Source organism: Peromyscus eremicus, chromosome 2, assembly GCF_949786415.1.
Source record: "Peromyscus eremicus chromosome 2, PerEre_H2_v1, whole genome shotgun sequence".
In the NCBI taxonomy this organism is placed as follows: Eukaryota; Metazoa; Chordata; class Mammalia; order Rodentia; family Cricetidae; genus Peromyscus; species Peromyscus eremicus.
Window position 1 is genome coordinate 143,309,527 of NC_081417.1, and position 7,342 is coordinate 143,316,868.

The window sequence follows — 7,342 nt, forward strand, 5'->3', positions numbered from 1 at the left end:
GGACATACAATGTATACAGCTCTTCAAAAACATGGACAGCACTATTATGTTTGAGTAAATAAGCCAGAAAGTAGTAAGCCTGCTATAAAATTCAGAATTTAAGAGCTAGGTGTGATGGTACAACCATAATAATCTTAGCACTTGGAAAGACAAAGTCGGGATAGGAGAGTTCAAGGCCAGACTAGGCTACATAGCAACCCAATCTCAAAGAAATAAATTTCCATTTCCGAAAACTGAAGAATAGCCGGGGCTAGAGGTGTAAGCACCATGGCAGAGCAGGTGCTACACAGTCAAGATATTGGATTCCAGTCCTAGCTCGACAAAAGAGGGGAAAAAAATGTGAGCTAGCGAAATGGCTGAGAATGTAAAGGCTCTTGTTGTGTAAGCCTGGTCATTTGAGCTCCATTCCAGGAACCCAAGGGATGTGGGAAAAAAATCAACTCCACAGAGTTGGTCTCTAGAGTCACACCTGCACTGGCCCCACTTCCACACACATTTAAGAAAACTTTATTTTATTTTTGAGATTAAGGTCTCAATTATGTAGTTCTAGCTGGTCTCCAACCCATGATCTTCCTTAGCCACAGAAGTATTGGGGTTACAGAGATGTGCCACCACAACTTTCTAGGAAAGATACAACCTGTATTAAGGACCTTCCATCTCTACACAACATTAATACAATCTGAGAGTCTCAAAGTCATTTCCATTATGAAATGCCAAACCGAATAATGAAGACTTTATTTGCCTACATGTCTAGGGTGGGAATTTAGCCTCAAAACACCTTTCCTGGTTCATGTAAAGGAGTTCCAATTGTCTTCCTTCAAGGAATTTGAAATACCAACCAGTTTTCAAAGAGGTACCTACCTTGGCCTTTATAAAGCTTTACCCCTATGCTAAGTTTCGCGATGGGGTCTTTGACTGGACATACAGTTACTACTATCTGACCAAATTGGATCAAATCCACGAATTCAGCGGTGTCCCGAAAGAATACATTTTATTCTCTTCCCTCCCCTAAACAGCCTTCATTCTTTTTACCTGGTAAAAACAAACCAACCTGCTTTCTAGAATATACTGAGCTTCTAGGTTTCTCTACAAAGCAGGTTCTTCAGTGAACGGACTTTTTCTTTGGAGTTTTTGTTTAAAAAAGAAAAAGGATGCAGTCTAAGGAATCGAGGAGCTGTGTGGGCGAATGAAGTGCCAAAGACTATTTGCAGGCTTTTGCAGACGATGAATGATGCCCCAGAAGTCACTCTCCTCCGATTTTCAGGTTTCTAAAGCCATGATTCACTTGAGTTCTTTGCCCACCCCCCGTCACAGCTGCCACACATATCGCAGTAAATTCCACTCTTTCTCAGTTTCCGGGGTTGGGACTCCCAAGTCTCACTTCTTTTTCTTAGACACCATCCTCTGGAGGAGAAAAGCGCCTCGAGTTTTGGTCCCTAGCTGCCGCAGGCTGACATTTAGGAACTGGACAATAACTTCCAGGTTTCCACTGAAACTATGCCAGGCAGGCTCCAAAGCCTCCGTTCTGCTCCGCCGGGATGCAGAGGTCTGAGGGAGGTCACTTTTGAAAGATGGACTTTGACCCGATCCAGTTACAGTAACCGGATTCCCAGGGAGCGGTCCCCGGCAGGACGTGTGGGCTCCCCCGGAGACCGCGACTCCATGCACGGCCACAAAGGGGGCAAAGCCGCGCAGACAAAAGGGCCCCGCGGAGGCTGGGGGGGCGGAGGGAGCGAGTCTGCGCGGGCCGGGCCACAGGCGGGGACGTCGCGGCGGGACCGTTGTGGGAGGGCCGAGGGAGGAGGCTACGGCCCGCCACGCCCTGGCTGCACGGACCGCCGCCCGCGCCGTTACCCCCCACCCCGGCCGGGCCCGCGACCCTCAGGCGAGCCGAGTCCGCGGCCGCAGCGCGCGCGAGTCGCTCACTTTCCCTAGTTTGGAGAACTCACCTAGGTCGCCGCCGCCTCCTCAGGCTCCACAGCACTTTCTCCCGGAAATCCTACCTGGTCTCCGGCAGTCTGGCTCTAGCCAGAGCCTTCGGCCCCCGGGGAGGGGGGGCGGAGGGAGCAGGCTGGACAGTGAGGGTAGGAAGTGCGGCCGCGGAGGCTCACGGGACTTGTAGTCGCCAGCAGTGGCCAGCTGTGTGGCGACCGGGACAAAATGGCGGGAACTGCCGGCCCTCCGCGGCGCGGTGCCTGGCCCCCGACTCTGCGGGTCTGGGCATGCGCCGCCGGCGGCCCCTGCACTGCACATAAATGGATTTGGGCAGCTTGCCTAGTTCTGAGCGAGGCGAAGGTCTCCGGGCTTGGGAAGGCACGTTCAGTAACAGACTCCCTGGTGATGCCCAAGAAAGGAGCTGATGCATGTGTAGTGTTTCTACAGTCTGTGTCTCAAACTATTGAGAGCCAATTGAAGTACAAAAAACTTAGAAACAAATTACCCTCAATGTGTGAAATTAAAGAGCCCAGCCCATTACTCCCAGACTGACCGTCAACTTCCACACTCCCCACTGTTGGTATTCTCCCCACTATCACCTAGTGGGAGCCACCATCTGTCTCTTAAGTTGCACTCCTTCCAGGCCCCCGGGCTATCACCCTCCGACATCGTCCTTGCTGCTGCTGCTGGAGGATCTTTCCAAAAGCCAAACCCGTGGGTCACACCCATATTAAACCTAGATGTAACTTTTTTTTTTTTCCCCCCCAAACTGGGTTTCTCTGTGTAGACCTGGCTGTCCTGGAACTCACTCTGTAGACCACAGAGATCCACCTGCCTCTGCTTCCCAAATGCTGCGATTAAAGGCACGCGCCATCAACGCCCAGCCTAAATGCAAGCATTTTTAAATTATGACACATACAGAAGAAAACAGGAGAAAAATCTATGCCTTTCAAACATACAATCTATAACATTAAAAAATAGCATCAAATTACAACTCAGTTGTGGTGACACACACTTGTATTCTTACTTGCTCTGGAGACTAGGACTGGAGTATGGCTGTGAGTTCAAGAACAGTTTAGTCTACACAGTTCCAGGACAGCCAGAGCTACATAGTGTTTGGGACCCTGTCTCAAACAAACAAACAAACAAAAAATAGACCAGCCAGACGATGTCTGGTAATATAATAATAATAATAATAATAATAATAATAATAATAATAATAATTGCATGTTGTGGAATATTATTTTAAGATGTGTTACACTTATTTATGCTGTGGAATATTTGTTTAATGATGCAAAGATGTGTTATATTCTTTTATGTTGCATTTGTTTAACTCTGTAAAGCTGTGTTTCTTTGCCTGTCTAAAACACCTGATTGGTCTAATAAAGAGCTGAATGGCCAATAGCTATGCAGGAGAGATAAATAGGCGGGGCTGCCAGGCAGAGAGAATAAACTGGAGAAGAAATCTAGGCTGAAGAAAGGGGAGGAGGGAGAGAAGGAGGAGAGAGGACACCAGGGGCCAGCCACCCAGCTACACAGCAAGCCAGGGGGTAAGAAGTAAAGAAAAGGGGCTGGAGAGGTGTCTCAGAGGTTAAGAGCACTGACTGCTCTTCCAGAGGTCCTGAGTTCAATTCCCAGCAACCACATGGTGGCTCACAACCATCTATAATGAGATCTGGCGCCCTCTTCTGACCTGCGGTCATATATGCTGTATACATAATAAATAAATAAATCTTTAAGAAGTAAAGTATAGAGAACAGAGAAGGATAAAAGCCCAGGGGCAAAAAGTATATAGGATAATTTAAGTTAAGAAAACTGGCTAGAAAGAAGCCAAGCTAAGGCCAGGCATTCATAATAAATAATAAGTCTTGGTGTGTTTATTTGGGAGCTGAGTGGCGGGCCCTCCCAAAGAGCTAAGAGTAAAAACAAACAAACAAAATCAACAACAATTGCATGTCACCAAAATTAAGCTTTTGTGCTTTAAGATCATATATAAATAAAAAGGTGAATTCAACACATTTTCAAGTTCCTTTCCAGCTTCAAGGAGTTGTTTCATTACTTCTCAATAAACTTTGATTCCTACCCTTCTAAAATAAATAAAATAAGATGAATAATAAACAAAAAGGCAAGCCACAGACCAGGATAAAGTAGTTGCAAAGCATATAATCAACAAAGGTCCAGTATTGAATAAACAAAAAAAAAAAAAAAAAATCCTCATTGATCTCAAAAAAGATAAGCCATGGACTAGTAGAATAGTAGAATGCTTGCCTTGCACACAAGATACTCAAAGTTCAATCCCTACTATTACTAAATAAATAAATAAATAACACTTTTTGTTTGTTTGTTTGTTTGTTTTCGAGACAGGGTTTCTCTGTGTAGTCCTAACAGTCCTGGAACTCACCCTGTAAACCAGGCTGGCTGTGATTAAAGGTGTATGTTACCACCGACCAGCAACACTCTACTTTTTACAAAAGGCTTGAATACACTTTGTACCAAGGGATATAAACAGTTTGCAAATAACAAATGGAAGGTGTTAAATAGATGTAAGTGAGGTAGCTTACTAGGATAGACTAATAAGGCTGGGATTGGGACTGGAGAGATGTCTCATTGACTAAGAGCATTTGTTGCTTTTGCAGAGGACCTGGGTTTGGGTCCTAGGACCCACAAAGCAGTTGACAATCTTCTGTAACTCCTGTTACAGGAGATCTGACGCCCTCTTCTGGCCTCCATGGGTACTGCACACACATGGTGCATATATATATATATACACACACACACAGGCAAAATACTCATACATATATAATAAATATAAGTACTTTTTAAAAGTACTTCCTTCCCTCTTGGGTGGGTGAGATGGCTTGCTGCGGAATAATCCTTTTGTATGCTGTGGAGATTTGTCACTCAGATGGATTTAATAAAAAGCTGAACAGTTGCCAGGCAGTGGTGGCGCACGCCTTTAATCCCAGCACTCGAGAGGCAGAGCCAGGTGGATCACTGTGAGTTCGAAGTCAGCCTGGTCTACAGAGTGAGATCCAGGACAGGCTCCAAAGCTACACAGAGAAGCCCTGTCTCAAAAAACCAAAAAAAAAAAAAAAAAAAAAAAAAAAAAAGCTTAACAGTCAATAGCTAGGTAGGATTTTCAGGGCAGAAAGGATGCTGGGAAGAAGAAGGGGGGCAGCCAGATAGAGAGAGGAAGAAGGATGTGTATATGAGGTAACAAGCCATAAGCCATGTGGCAGCAAATAAATTAATAAACATTGGTTAATTTTAGTTGTAAGATCTAATTAGTAACAAGCCTAAGCTATTGGCTGGGCATTTATAATTAATAATAAGTCTCTGTGTGGTTATTTCAGAACTGGCTGGTGGGACAGAAAACCTCACCAACAATGGCTCACCTGGGAAGAACACCTTACCACCAAGTCTTATGACTTGAGTTGGATACCTGGAATCCATGTGGTGGAAGAAGGGAATTGAGTCCACTGACTGCCATGTTCCCTCCGTAGCCCACATGAGCCCCTCTCCAATAAATGAATGAATGAATGAATGAATGAATGAATGTACTTAAAAAAAGTCCTTTATTTTTTTTTAAAAGAACTATTTTATAAAGATGTATTTATTTATTGTGTACACAGTGTTCTGCCTGCATGTATCCCTGCAGGCCAGAAGAGGGCACCAGATCTCATTACAGATGATTATGAACCACCATGTGGTTGCTGGGAATATGAACTCAGGACCTCTGGAAGAGGAGTCAGTGCTCTTATCTCTGAGCCATCTCTCCAGCCCTATGGACTTCCCTCTTATATTGATGTCTCTAAAACATCAGGTCATGGACATTAGAATACACCTCAGCGTTGTCTCGTGAAGGTAGAAGTGTGTTCAGAAATTATAAAACTCTGTAAAGGCAGAGGTGAGCTGTGGACATCAGATGGTTGTGCCCTTCAAGCCACATTTCTGTAGTACAAAAATTCATGGTTTGTCATCCTCGCAGTGAGTGGCAAACACTTTGTCCACTGAACCGTCTCTCTAGCCCCCTCAGCATCTTTTCTTTTGTTTTTAGGCTTTCCTGTTCTATTAGGGAAGCATTAGGGCCTCGTATAATAAGGCTTTATTGTGTCGGGCTGTTTGGACCTGGCTTATATTCTGATCTGTACTTGTAGATTGAATGAGGAGCCTTGAACAACATTTGTCTGAAATGACACTTTATTTCATTTATTCTTGGGATACAGTTTCATGTATCATAAGCTGGCCTCAAACTCACTACATAGCTGAAGATGAACTCGAACGTCCGATCCTTCTGCCTCCACCTCCCTAATGCTGGAATTACAATGGCAGGCGACCAGGCCTGCTTTATGTGGTGCTGAGAATTGAACCCAGAGCTTTGTTCGTGCTAGGCAAACACTCTGCTAACTGAGCTGCAGATTAGCCCAGGAAATGGCATTTTTATTATTTCTGATTCAGAAAGTACTCACTTCTTTTGTTTGTTTGTTTTTGTTTGTTTTTATTTTTGTTTTTCGAGACAGGGCTTCTCTGTGTAGTTTTGGTGCCTATCCTGGATCTCGCTCTGTAGACCAGGCAGGCCTCGAACTCACAGAGATCCACCTGGCTCTGCCTCCTGAGTGCTGGGATTAAAGGTGTGTGCCACTGCCGCCCGGCTGAGTACTCACTTCTTTCTCTTTCCCTCGATTAGCAGTGATCTAGAAGCAGAAAGTTTCAGTGCTTGTGAAAGTTTATTCTGTGAGTTTACTTTTTAAAATATTCCAGTAGTTTTTGAAAAACAGAATTTATAATTAGAAAAGTTGCCCATTGTTGTGTGCATAAACTTTTTTTTTTTTTTCAACACAGAGGAGCTCAGGCAGCCCAGGGTGACCTGGAACTCACTACTTGCTCAAGGATTACCTTGAACACCTTATCCACCTGACTCAGTCTCCTGAGTGATGGGATCACAGATGTTCTATCATTATAGCTTTGAGACTATTAATGTTGCTGCCACCTGCAGGTCCCATGGCTCTCTAACAAGTTCACAAATTCTCCCCTCACCCACTACCAGAGGAAGATTTCTGAGTTCTCTGTGGAACTCTAGATTCACTAGAGAAAGTTTCTTAGTAATTTCCCCTGTTCCCCATCACCCACAGTCTGCCCACAAACCACAACTGTAATTAGGGGTTCCTAAAAGTGGGGTCTGTGACATCAGATTGAGCTTGGAACTTGTTTTCTGTCCCCTGCCCACACCTCCATCCCACCCCTGCTGCCCCTGTGAGTAATAACACCTCAGTTTCCTCTTTCATAAAACAGGTATGATAACAGTAGCTCCTTCGCACAGATGTGGTAAAGACAGAATCAGGGCTTATAGAGGACAGTGCCTGGCACACGGCCATCCTGCAACAAATGTTAATCTTTGTTGTCAGGC

At 44.8% G+C, this 7,342-nt stretch overlaps 1 protein-coding gene across 3 annotated transcripts in view; it reads right to left on the minus strand.

Moving 5' to 3' along the window:
* The window catches only part of Phactr4 (phosphatase and actin regulator 4), a 66,688-nt gene extending 64,590 nt beyond the window's left edge, over window positions 1-2,098 (minus strand). Inside the window, exon 1 of one of the 3 annotated variants that reach the window (XM_059255098.1) lies at window positions 1,950-2,098. The gene's annotated coding sequence lies outside the window, so the exon portion shown is untranslated. Of the gene's footprint in view, window positions 1-1,051; window positions 1,677-1,949 lie in introns of those variants that run through there. The other 2 variants (XM_059255096.1, XM_059255097.1) reach the window with 2 other exon arrangements.
* Window positions 2,099-7,342: the final 5,244 nt, after the last annotated feature.